Source organism: Mastomys coucha, unplaced genomic scaffold (assembly GCF_008632895.1).
Source record: "Mastomys coucha isolate ucsf_1 unplaced genomic scaffold, UCSF_Mcou_1 pScaffold5, whole genome shotgun sequence".
NCBI lineage: Eukaryota > Metazoa > Chordata > Mammalia > Rodentia > Muridae > Mastomys > Mastomys coucha.
Window position 1 is genome coordinate 7,813,630 of NW_022196911.1, and position 13,777 is coordinate 7,827,406.

Consider the following 13,777-nt stretch of genomic DNA (forward strand, 5'->3'; position numbering starts at 1 on the left):
TCCTGCCTCCGGCTCGCCACAGGGATAGGGCTGCTCATGGAGGCGGGAAGTTTGACTGCACTCACCCCAAGCTGCGCTGGGCGGGGTTTGGGGATGTGAGAAGCCTTAGGACCTCGTGTGGGGATGGGGAAGCACAGTCTGAGGTGCCCCCACCTACTGGAGTTGAGCTCCAACTCTCGGGCACCACAGACGCCGCCGCTGGATGCTGCGGAAGAGCTGAGAACGGAGTAGGGGCCTGTGGAGCTGGCTCTGGCCCCCGGGGCAAAGAGAAAAGGGCAGGAGGAGAGAGCTCCGGCTGATTCCTGGGAAAGAGAGTCCTTGGCTTGGCTTGCTAGGTGGCTGGCTGCTTGGGTTGGTGGAGGCTATGTCTGGGAGAGCAGGGAGGCCTCCCATGGGAGATTAGCCTTGGCTCTTTAGAGGAGGAACTGCTCCACTGCTCCAGCACTGCAGATCCTGATGAGAAGAGGCAGTTCATGGTTTTAAGGCATTTATTGTTGAAAGGTAGAGAGTAGGAGAGAGTAGAGAAGGTCGGCCATGGCCATGGCCACGTGAGGAAAAGGGGGAAGGGAAGGCGGAGAGATGGGGAGCAAGAGAGTAAGAGTAAGAAGGAGGGGGCAAGCACCCCTTTTATAGTGGGCCAGGCCTATCTGGCTGTTTCCAGGTAACTGTGGGAGTGGAGTCCAGACAGAATACCAGGGGCTTGGGGTGTTGCCCTACCGACTGATGGCCACAGATTTATGGAGCTGCAGCGTGGCAAACTTCCTTCTGTTCCGTGCAGTTATCTGCTGGGTCTCCAGGGTTTAAACCTAGTTCAGCCAGAAAAAAAAGGCTGCCTTTCACAATCCTACAGAGGCCCGTGGTTAGAATATTTTTCTAGCTGACTACTGTAATAAATTTGGGAGGATCTGAATATTATTTGAGGTTTGGTGGCCATCTAATAAATATAAGCAGATTCTGGACTGTGATGTTGACCAGTTCCTAATAACACACTGTGCTATAGTTCTGCACATACATTCTGTGTTTGTGTTCCTGGCCACAATGGTGCTGAATATTACAATTTAATCTTAGGAGACTCAGGAAAGCATGGGCTTCCTGTATTAACAGGAGCTTGGCAGTTTAGAAGCTGCAGGAGTGACAGGGTGTGTCACCTGCGTTGCGCTAGGCTAGAATCAGTTTGCCTAAACCAGATTCTAGTGACAGTGATGCAGAAGCCACCCATCCAGAGGGACACCAGAGGGATGCCAAGCCAGTCCTTTGCCCCGTGTGCCTGAAGGCAATCCCAACCCTGTGTATGTTACATGACTCTGATTCATACACACGCATGGTAAGGTTTAAGTAATGAATCAGGCAGGTTAAGAGAAAGGACCAATGGAGCTGAGGGGTTTGCAGCCCCTTAGGACGAACAACAATATGAACTAACTAGTACCCTCAGAGCTCCCAGGGTCTCAACCACCAACCAAGGACTGCACATGGAGGGGTCTGATTGTTCTGGCAGCATGTGTATAGTAGAGGATTGCAATTTGATCATCAATAGGAGGAGAGGAGCTCGGCCCTGTGAAAGTTCTGTGCCCCAGTGTAGGGGAATGCCAGGGCCAGAAAGTGGGAGAGGGCGGGGTGGCAGGCATGGGGAGGGAGAAGCAACAGGGGTTTGTTTTTGTTGTTTTTGCTTGTTTCTTTGTTTTTTGGAGGAGAAACTGGGAATGGAGAAATTTACATGTAAATAAAGAAAATATCTAATAAAAAATAGTAAAAAAAAAAAAGAGATTAACAACAGTAAGCAATAGTAAAATACACTCATTTTAATGATATGCTGTGATAAAATGTATGTGAAACCGGTCTCCCTCAAGTACCCCAGTTCCTCATTGTGCTTTAGCGACCCCCTCCCTTCCTTTGTTCTTCCCCTTTCACCCACGGCCCCTCCCACCCTCTCCTCTCCTTCCCTCCCTCTCTCTTTACCTCCTTCCCTCCTTCCCTCCCTTCCTCCCTCCCTCCCTTCTTTCTTTCCTTACTTTTAATACAGGGGTTCACTTTGGCCCAGACTAACCTGGATCATACTATGTAGCCCAAGCTAGCCTCAAACTTGTAGCAATCCTTGTCCTCTCTAGTGTTTAATTACAAGCATGAACTACTATGTCTGCCTGTCTAAATTTTTTGTTTCTTTTCTTTCTTTTCTTTTCTTTTTTTTTCTTGAGACAAGGTTTCTCTGTCTAGTCCTGGCTGTCCCGGAACTCACTCTGTAGACCAGACTGGCCTTGAACTCAGAGATCTGCCTGCCTCTGCTTCCCCAGTGCTATGATTAAAGGTATGCAGCACCAGTGCCAGATGCCTGGCTCATTTATTTATTTATTTATATTGGATATTTTATGTATTTACATTTCAAATGTTATCCCCTTTCCTAGTTTCCCCTTTGGAACCCTGCTATCCCCTCCCCCTCCCCCTGCTTCTATGAGGGTACTCCCTCTCCCATCCATTCACTCCTGTCTCCCTGCCCTGGCATTCCCCTACACTGGGGAATTGAGCCTTCACAGAATCAAGGGCCTCTCCTCCTATTGATGCTAGAAAAGACCATCCTCTGCTACGTATGCAGCTACAGCTGGAGCCATGTGTACTCCTTGGTTGGTGGTTTAGTCCCTGGGATCCCTGGGAGGGGGTCTGGTTGGTTGATATTATTGTTCTTCCTATGGGGTTGCAAACCCCTTCAGCTCCTTTAGTCCTTTCTTCATCTCCTCCATTGGGGTCCCCATGCTCAGTCTAATGGTTGGCTGTGAGCACCCTCCTTAAAGACAGGATCTCACATGTCTCAGGTTAAGCTTGAACTTCCTGTATAGCCAAGAATGAGCTCAGGCTTCTGATAGGGTTGTAGGAATGTATACCACCATGCATGCTTTCAGGTGCTAGGAGTGAACTTAGGGCTTTGCTCATACTAGGCCAGCATTCTCCCAACTGAGCTCATCCCCAGGCCTACAACAATGCTTTGCATTGTGAATATTAGTGTAACCGAGTCTTCAGAGAACGGGGATCTGCCGTGTTTCCTTGTGGGCTATGAACCTAAATTGTTTAGCATTTATTTATTACCGTGTATTAGATTTTCTTCGGATTATTTATTCTGTGTGGATGGATGTTTTCCCATATGTATATATTTGCATTGTGTGTGTGCCTGGTGGCTAATGAGGGCACAGTTGTGAGCTCCCATGTGGGTGCTGGGAATTGAACCTAGGTCCTCTGTAAGAACAATGCTCTTAACATCTGAGCCCTCTCTCCAGCCCATTTGTGTATTTTTAAAAACTGAATGGCTACTTTGCCTGCATGTATGTCTATGAAGCATGTGCGTGCCTGGTGCCAGTGGAAGCCAGAAGAGCATGTTTGATTCTCTGGAGCTGCAGACAGTTGTGAGACGCCATGTGGATGTGGAGAATTGAACTCAGGACCTCTGGAAGAGCAGACAGTGCTCCTAACCACTGAGCCATCTCTCCAGCCGTTGATTATTTCATGCACATGTGTGTTTTACCTGTATTTACCTAAGTACACTGTATGTGCAATGCATGAGAGGTCAGAAGGTGACACCTGTTGGATTCCTGGGAAACTGGAGTTGCAGATGTTTGTGAGTGACCATGTGGGTACCGTGGTGGAACAAAATCTGCAAGAGCAGCACATGTTCTTCATCTCTGAGCAACCTCTTCAGCCCTTAACTGTATCTTATGTGTTGTTAGAGTAGATGAAATAACCCAGCGTGTCAGTTCAAGCCCAACACCACCTTTCTCAACAGCGCAGAGCGGATAATGAGATCCTGGCCAAGGAGAGCATATAATTACATATGAGGCCTTGTAAGGGGTCTAATGCACGGAGCAGTAGCTAACAGTGAGTGCGCGGGGGGGGGGGGGGGGGGGGGGGGGGGGAACTTCCCCTCCTCTTTGAAGCTTGATAATTGAGTTTGTCAAAGTAAACCAACAACAGACAAGAGGAAAACAGATGATTTTATTAACATGCAGGTGCATGGGAGTCATATAAAGTAAGTAAAATACAAGAAGGCTCAGATAGCCAGAGCCAAGAGGACCCCCTTCCTTGGGAAGAATGCGACCATGATTCCAGCTAGAGAAGGGGAAATGACTGTAGGTCTGATGAATTAGCATCAGAGGGGGCGTGGTCCCCTGGGTGTGGCTATGCGGTCATCTTTAGGTTTCCAATCTTCTGAGGAAACAGCCTTTACGTGGGGGGAGGGGGGAGGGGACACCTTAGGGGAGCAATCCAGCAGGGTGTGACAGAAGTAAGGGTGACAGCTGGGACAGCTGGAGGCAGAGAGACCTCAGGCTGATGATTAGTTCAGCATAACAAGATAGCGCACATGGGGGTGTGTAGCTGGTCTCTGTTACTCTGTGGGTTTTTCTTTCCCATCCTTTACCCCCCATCTCCGGCATTTTACCCCTGTAAGAGAGAAAGAAGGGTAGAGGGGAAAGAGGGAGAGAGAGAGAGAGAGAGAGAGAGAGAGAGAGAGAGAGAGAGAGAGAGAGAGAGAGGCTCTAGACTCTATTTTTTTCTTTTTGTTTCGTTGAACAAGACAACTAACGAACCACAACCAACCCTGCCCCCAAATGACCACCAACCACCAACCCTGCCACTCAGGGACCTAGCATTTTTGTGCTCTCTGAAAAGTTCCCAGAATTCCAAATGTCATGCAATCGCAGAAACTGTCTGCAGCTCCCGTGTGCTAGAGCACAAGGCAAATCATAGTCAGCTATGGGACTTGGGGATTAAATTAACTTAATTAATTTCAATTAATTGATTAATTTTATTTAATTAATTAAATGCATCAATTTATTTCATTAATTATCTAATTAATTAATTGGGACAATTGATTAATTAAATTTAATTATGGGGTTAAAGTGAAAACATATTCTTAGAACATTCCTGTGTCACTACGGGAGTATCTTTTCCTGAGCCCTGGGAACAGCGTGGCAAGGTATCAGGTAAACGGTATAGAGTGTCAACATTTGTCACCACTTTTCTTGTGTCCTGCAGGGGGACAAGAGCAATTCTCAGTCCTTAGACTTGGATCTGCCCAGTGTGGGCAGGGTCCCTGTCTTCCAGAAGTGGTCTGGCTGTTCTTCAAGTGATCTTCAGGAGGACAGCATCTCATAAACACTCTGCCTAAGGGTCTTGTGTCTTGTAAGGGTCTGAAGATCGCCGAAGGAAGACCCCAGATTCAGATAGCATGCAAAGACAAAGAGCGTTTATTCTGCAGAAACAAGCATGGTTAGTTTCTTGAATTGGCGACCCCAGACAAAGGCTCGCAGGCCTTCTTATAGGGAACCTGGGGAACTCTCTAGAAGAATTAGGTAATCTCAAATTTCATTGGTGGGTGCTAGGGGGGTCACAGGTGGTCAGAGGTCTGCATTCCTATGCGTGAACATTTAACCAAAGGATGAGATAGGGCGGCCCAGTGTGGATGGCCCATTCTGAGATAAGATAGCTCCCCATTTTTGTTGTTAGCCTCAGGCTGTTCTTTGGGAGTGGGTTCTATGACCTTGTTTCTGGATTTTATTGTCTGTTCCTGGAGCTGGTGCTGATGACCTTCTTTTTGAAATCAGACCTGGTCCTTAAATGGAGACAAAGGGGGTTTATGTTGTTCTTTCGGTCTGAGGACCCCAAGGAAGAACTTGTACAGCCTCGTTTGCCCCAGAGTCTGCTTTCACAGTACTGGACCAGGGTGCTGCTCCCTGGAGGCACTGAACTGACCAAAAGTGCTCTGGCCACACATGCCTGTGTCAGCTGGGGCATGCGTGCAAGTGTGTACAAGTGTGTGTTCACATACACACGGGCGGCCAGTGCAGTGTGGCAGGGACAGCTTTGTGTATGGAGTGGATTTCTCAGACTGTGAACTGTAACATAGAAAGAATCTTCTATAAGCATCACCTATCAATAAAAAAGCTGAAGGCCAATGAGCTGAGGCAGAAAATAGGAGGTGGGACACTGGCAGGAAGTGAGAGGATTCTGGGAAATAGTAAGGGTATAAAAGAGAGATGAGACAGGCTATGAGAAGAGACAGACAGACCTAAACCAGCAGGTAGATGAACTCAGGGAGACGCTGAGGGAGACACTGAGGGAGATACAGGGGAAGAAGCGGTCCAGGGCTGAAGGAGAGGTAACTAACCACATGATAGGCATAAAATAGTTTAAAAGGGTTAATTAAGTTACGAGCTAGTCAGCTAATGAGCCAAAGCTTACGGTCTAGGCATTTCATAATAAATAGTCTCAGACTCATTATTCCAGGAGTAGGCATGGGGTTGGGAAAAAGAGCCAGGTTTAACTCCTACAGTGAACAATACTTATCGGGACTCTGAGGACAAGACTGGCCCTTCCCGGCTCAGTCTGAACACTGGGACTCTATGTCCCTTTTGCCTGCTCTATCTCCCAATGCAGGCCTATGGTGGTTCCTAACTCAGGATGCTCTGTTCTGAATCCAGGGAGCCTCCTTTGAAGTCAAATCTCCGCGTTTACGGAGACAGAGATGAAGGCCTAATGACCCAGAGGCCTCAGGTGAGCTGACAAGCTCAGGACTGGAAAGCTGACATGAAGATAAGATCTTCTGCAGGCAATTAGCACGGGCAGCTCCTGGGAAGATCAACATGCCAACCCGCATTGGTATTTACAATGTTCATGCTGCAGGGGACAGATTGGCAGATGGAATCTTTCAACCCCAAAGTTCTCTATTCTGCCCTATAAAACCTTTACCTTCTCCCACACCCTGTCACCACACACACAGACACACACACACACCCCACACTCAGAATTGAACCCTGGTCCTCTGGAAGAGCAGCCAGTGCTCTTAACAGAGGAGCCATCTCTCCAGCTCTCTCTGGTCTTTTCTATGTGGCTCAAGATGGCTCCTCTAACTGTGTCTAGTTGTTGTCTGGTGCCTGCTAGGCACCTGTTCTCTGGTACGCACCTAAGCTCTGCTACACTGTGCTCGAACCAGAGTCTCCCAGCTTCCATCTTTGCTGTGTCCCACTGAACCAGATGCATATGGCCAAGTCTAGTTTTGCAGTTGTGGAGCAGAGTGGACTTTACCTCTGGTCAGCCATTGGTATCAAGTCACAGTATGAGATGACCAGGGTGGGGGAAGAAGGAAGACCTGAGACCTGTGTTGAGCCTCAGCCAAGATTAAGATGTCGCTCCCTCTCACAGGACTCAGAGCCAGAGCTGCAAGCCAAGCGTGGAGTAATAGTTCCAGTGACTCGGAGTTAGAGTTGTCAACCCTCAGTGGGCTCATGAGACAGCATAGAAGATCCCAGACCTGGGGGTGCCGAGATGATTCACAAGTCCCACCACTGAGGGAGTGAAGGGGCACAGAGCAAGTGAGGTCTGTGGAGTGGTGCGAGGGGCTAGGATGCCACCTGTGACCCTAAACCACCACCAGGGTGACCTAATTATTCATTGTCTCCCTATTTCCCTTTCCTGGCTCTCTCTGTCTCCTTACTTCGCTGTCTCTGTTCTTTTCTTTTCTCCCATCCCCTCTTCCTTATTCCTCTGTCCCCTCTTTCCTGTTTTCCTGTTTCTTTCTCTTTTCCCCTTCCCTTCCCTTCCCTCCCTCCTCCCCTCCCCTTTCTTTCCCTTCTCCCTCTTTCCCTTTCCTCTCTCCCCCTCCTCTCCCCTCCCCTCCCTTCTCCTTCCTATCCCCTTCCCCTCCTCTCCCCTCCCCCTCTCCTTGGCATTTATTACTGTCACTGCCACAATGGAATGGAAAGTATGTGGTTGGATTTGGATCCTGAGTCTGAGAGGGTGATTTATTTATTTCATCCCTTTTCAATTTTAGACACATGTTGCTCTTTCCGTGGGATTCCACCCTCGCCATCCAAATGAGCTGGTCACAGGGAAACGTCCTTCTGAGAGCGTTGCTAATTTGGCTTTTCTGGTTAAATCTGACCCAAGGGTTGCGGAAGCACGAGGAGGAGCTGCAGTTGCTGGTGATGTATTTATTGTGGCCTCCAGCCACTGCAGTAGAAACGGAATTTTGTCTGGGGTTGTAAAGGAACGGAAAAGGCTGGAAGACTTCTGGAAGCACCATTTGGTGACTCTCTCTGCAAAGGGAATTGAATATAACCCCGGCTCCAGGTGAGGTGAGGGGGAGCTGGCCAGATGCTCCAAGTAAGGATGCAGCCTCCTCCCCACACCCCTGTTCTTCTGCCCCCTCCTCAAGCTCCAGCTCAATTCCCTTTCTCTTTCCCCCTTTCCTGCCTGCCTCATTCTCTCTCTCCTTCTTTCTCTCTCCCTCTCTCTCCCTCTCCCTCCCTCTTTCCCCACCCCTCTCTCTCTCTCTGTCCACCCTGCTAGCTGTGAGTTTTGCTTTGTACCCCCAGCCAGTGTGGAGCTTGCTGTAGCCCAGGCAGGCCTTCAACACTGTGTGATTCTGGTGCCCCCACTTCCCAAGTGCTGGGAATTCAGGCTCCTGCCACCATAGCCAGGACCTTTTTTCCTTCTGTTAGTTTTCCTTGCATGCAGTGTTGGGGCCAGATCACTACCGCTGAGCCACAGCCTCAGACTCCTCTCTTCTTGCACAAAGAACTGGCCAATGTGTGCCCTTCCCCAAATCCTGGTCATGCCTTCTAATAAGATAGACCTGTCCTGGGGCTCAGTGGGGACAGGCAACTTTCCCACAGGGACAGACTCAAGTTTTCCTCAGAAAAATGAGGAAAAACACAAGAATGTAGCTTAGAAACTGGAGAGTTATTTATTGACTTATTTAACAAAATGCATCTTTTTTTTTTCTTGCAGAATCTTGTCTGTCCCTGGGCACAGCCGAGTCAGCAGGAGGCAAGAGGAGGCAGGGCTCCTTTTCAGAGTTAGAGAGGGAGAAGGAGAGAGACAAAGAGGAAAGGATGTAGGGGTCTTAGCCTTCGTTGCTGTGAAGAGATACCACGCCCAAGGCAGGTCTTATAAAGGAAAGCATGTAATTGGGGCTGGCCTACATTCAGAGACTTAGTCCATTATCATCACGGCAGGAAGCATGTTGGGATGCAGGCAGAAACGGTGCTGGAGAGGTAGCTGAGAGTTCTACATGACACACTTCCTCTAACAAGGCCACTCCTACTCCAACAAGGCCATGCATCCCGATAGTACCACTCCCTGTTGACCAAGCATTCAAATCTATGAGCTTACGGAGTCATTCCTGTTCAAACCACCACAGAAGATGACAGAAGGGAGCAACAGGCCTGAACTCTAGCCAGGCTCCCATGTGGAGCTTGGAACATCCAATCTGTGTACAAGATTTGCAAATTAACTATTCAACTAAGGGCATGAAGAAGCTGGTACAAGGCTGGCCTGCGGCACTCTGCATGGAAGGCAGCGTCTAGTGTAGCTAGAAAGAAGAGCTGTTGTGCCATACCCACTCCAGTGGAGTCTGCGTGACAAGTCCAAAAGCTTGGCCGCAGTCCTGAGGCACAAAGTTTCAAGGAAACTGGTCTCCTGGAAGTCCTTGGTGTCTCCTAACACAGATGTGGTCCAGATTTTTCCTTTCGATAGTCGATGAAGGGTTTTTGAGTGCTTTCTTTCAGTATTGTTCTATTATAGGTGTAGAGGTGCCCGCAAGGAATGATTTGCAAATAGCCAAGTTAAATTGGATATTGTTTCCTGGCCTCCACCAGTGTTCCAATCAATCCTAGTCAATGCTGAACCGACCCCAGGCTTGGAATTTCATAAAGAATGTTACTTATTCAGACAAATTGCCTCCAGTGTTGAAAGAGAGATAGAGAAAGAAATCGGGCATTGCAGTTTACTAGATGAAAGTTAATAATCCCAGGGCAAGTTCAACAAAGTAAACCTAGAATTCTCATTACAGTCATGTATGGCAGACTACATTACTTAATAGAAGGAAGTTGGTAGGCTCCTCTGGTAAATGGAATTCCCCCACAAATACTTAGAGTAACAGCGGAGTCACTCCCATATACAGGAATTTACAATGGTCTAGGAAGAAGGTGGGTTGTGGTTTAAGAAAGAGCTAGAGTATTGTATTATTCACGGAAAGGTTAGCAAGAATGGGACCCCTGGTGCATACGTCCTAGCCCAGAAGATTAGCATAGTTGGGTGTTTACTAAGGGCTGGCTGGTGGTAGGTTATACAATAGACTAGAATTGGAACTATGGTTAGGGCATGAAGCCTTTCAACCATGACTTCTAAGAATAAGCTGACCTTAGATAAGGCTGACCTTATCTCAGTTGTAACCACTGCCTGGCTCCTGCCTATTTTCATGTACACATTTTTCTGGGTTTTTTTTTTAAAGAATCATTACGTATCCGATGACCTCGATGTACCTTGGCTGTTGTATTATCTAACTTCCTTTTATCTTCTGTAATGACTATAAAAGTCTGATGCCTACTTTGAGAAATTACACTCAGATTCAGCACTCTGTTGTGTTTGTGTCTATTTGTCACTCGCCAACTCCTTACCCACCTGAGTACCAGAACCCTGATTCTCCCCAGGTTGAGGGACCCCGACTGGGTCGGCCTGTGGTACTGTTGTCTTATTTTTTATTACTGTGAAGAGACACCATGACAAAGATGTCTTATAAAAAGAAACATTTAATTTAAGGCTTGCTTACTGTTTCAGAAGGTTAGACTCTCATGTCAGGGAGCATGGCAGCAGGCAGGCAGCCACAATGCCAGGGCAGTAGCTGAAAGCTTACATCTTATCTATGAGACAGAGGCAGGGGGAAGAGGGAGGGGAAAGGAAGGGATTGAGGAGAGGGTGGAATTAAAGGACTGGGCCTGGTGTAGGCTTTTGAAAGGTTAAAGTAAAACCCACTCCAGAGACAAAGCTCCTCCTCCAACAGAGCCACACCTCTTCCTCCAAGGCTATATTTCCTCCAACAGAGCCACACCTCTTCCTCCAAGGCCATACCTCCTCCAACAGAGCCACACCACTTCCTCCAAGGCCACACCTCCTCCAAGGCTACACCTTCTCCAACGGAGCCACACCTCTTCCTCCAAGACCACACCTCCTTCAAGGCCACACCTTAATCAGCCCACCAATTGTTGGACTGTCAAAAGTACTCTGTGTTCTTGGTCGATTAAAGTTTACTCCTGGCCACCTAGTAGAGTATTCTACAAGGGACAGAATAGTAAGCCACACCCCTAGACATAGATGGCTTACACCATGAGCTTTCACTCCAGTATCCTGTGGCTAGACAATGCCCCAAGCTCCCAGTATTCTGGCTGGACTCCACCCCCAGTCAACTGACAACAGCTAGGAATGCCCTGCCCCACAGTTACCTGAGAACAGACAGGTAGCCCAGCCCACCATATAAGGGGCTGTTTGCCCCCTCCTCTCTCTCTTTTTTCTCTCTTCTTTTTTAACCTCTTACTCTTGTCTTTACTCTCCCTTCCCCCTCTCACCACATGGCCATGGTTGGCCTCTACCCTTCTCTCTCTCTCTCTCTCTCTCTCTCTCTCTCTCTCTCTCTCTCTCTCCTACAATAAAATGCCTTAAGACCATGGATCCATGGATTGCCTCCTTTCATCTAGACTTACCATGTTGGCCCAGCGTTCTCAGCCGCCAGACCCAAGCAAGGACTCTCACTCACCCCATGCCTGCTTGCACATGAACCACCAAGTGGCCACTTCCCCTGCCCTGCCTCCTTTCTCCCTTTGGCCCAGGGCGGACTGAGCTGCCCTGCCCCCACCCCCAGCTCTTCAGCAGCATCCAGCAGCATCTGATGCTCAGGAGCTAGAACCTGCCGTCCTTGGCCTCTGTGAGGCCCAGGGACCTCCGGGTTGTCTCCTTTGCACTACCTCCTTGGACTGGGATATGGCTCACGACAGCCAGACGCCCACCCAGGCGGTGTGGAGAGCACAGGCAGACTCCTGTGTCTGCCTGCTCAGAGCACCAGAGCTCTGGTGGGACGCCGGTTACCCCCATCCCCTTTATTATTTTCGCAGCCCTCCACAACCAATGGCAAATTAAACATTTGACTATATGAGCCTATGGGGGCCATTCTCATTCAAACCACCAAAGCTTTTCTTCCAAAGCGATAGAAAATAAACTAAAACTATAAGTAGAATGGTACTTGTTGATACTAAAACACACCCATTATATGCTTTTCAGTTTAACAAGGCAGACACAATCTAGGGTCACCTGAAAAAGGGAGCCTCAGTAGGGAGTCCTCCAGACCCGGTTGGCCTGTGGGAGTGTTTTTAGGGGTTGTCTTGATTGTTCATGGATGCAGGGAGACCCATCCCCTTGGGGGCAGTATCACTTCTTTGGCAAGGGTTTCAGAACTGGGCAAGAATAGAGGAAGTTAGCTGAGAGTGAGTGAGCGAGTGAGTATGTTTGTTCCTTTCTGTTCCTGACTGCCCATGTGAAGTGACTTCCTGCTGGAAGTTCCTGCCTTGTGCTCCAGGCACCTGGCAAAGATGTACAGCTTTATAGCACATTTAGTATGCCCCTTTAGGTAGACACTAGGGACGGCTGGGACCCATGCGTGGATCAAGTCAGAAGTGATGCTCACAGATCATTAACTGTGATATATCTTTGTCTTAGGGTTTTACTGCTGTGCACAGACACCATGACCGAGGCAACTCTTATAAGGACAGCATTTAATTGGGGCTGGCTTACAGATTCAGAAGTTCAGTCCATTATCATCATGGTGGGAGCAGGGCAGCATCTAGGCAGGCATAGTGTAGGAGGAGCTGAGAGTTCTACATCTTCCTCTGAAGGCTGCTAGTGGAAGACTGACTTCCAGGCAGCTAGGATGAGGGTCTTAAAGCCCATATCCTCAGTGACACACTTCCTCCAACAAGGTCATACCTCCTAATAGTGCCACTCCCTGGGCCTAACATATACAAGCCATCACGGTCTTTATGAATGATGGAGTTTGAGGTTGCTTCTGACATCCTTCATCCATTTATTTCTGTGTGAGTATTCTTAAAAAATTTGGAGCTGATTAGGGCTCACAGTGAAATAACATTGGAAGTATGGAAATTTCAGTAACTTTCCTATCCCAGGCACAGCCTCCCCTGCGGCCCACACCGAAGTAACTGGTGTGTTAATGAACACAGGATGTGAAACTCTCAACGTGGCATGACTACTCAGAGCCCATCGTAACTCATAGTAAGCATTCAGGGTAACTCTTGAAGCTGCTGGGTTCTAGGCATTTGGACAAAGGTACACATGAACGGATGCATCTCGGATATCAATGGAAGATATCCACCAAATATCTTCATTACTCTCAAATACTGGCCCTTCTGTTTTTCTAAATCAGTCTAACAACTTTTCCTCAAGCATCAGTGTGTTTGAGCATGAAAACGCAGACTTCTGAGCTGCACACTACTTTTCTGATCCAGTCTGTTGGAGCAAAGCATTTGGACTGCTGGTGACTGGTCAGGGGAAGCAGAGGCCGCTCTGGAGTATTGCTTGTCACACTGAGTATCATTGCTGTAAAGTAGAAAACAGGCCACCTCCAAGCCAGAAGTAATAAGCTCTTGCCTGTCCTGACTGCTTGTCTAGAAACAGTGTTCCTTTTCAAACACACAAAACGAGGTGAAAGGGTTCCTGTGTTTGTGTGTGTGTACACATGTGTTTGTGTGTGTGCACATGTGTGTATATATGCATGGGTGTGTGTGTGTACACATGTGTTTGTGTGTGTGCACATGTGTGTATATATGCATGGGTTTGTGTGTGTGTGTATGTGTATGTCTGTGTGAAGGCCAGAGATCAACCCTGAGCTTCCTCCATTTTGAAGTGGGCTCTCTCACTGACCCTGGAGCAGATGGATAGGCTAAGCTGACCC

General features: G+C 48.2%; 1 long non-coding RNA gene across 1 annotated transcript; it reads left to right on the forward strand.

Annotated features, from left to right (window-relative positions):
• Positions 1-7,972: 7,972 nt before the first annotated feature.
• LOC116077924 lies at positions 7,973-10,391 on the forward strand. The gene is made up of 2 exons (XR_004113377.1): positions 7,973-8,109; positions 8,770-10,391. It is a non-coding gene; the product is annotated as an uncharacterized LOC116077924 (long non-coding RNA).
• Positions 10,392-13,777: the final 3,386 nt, after the last annotated feature.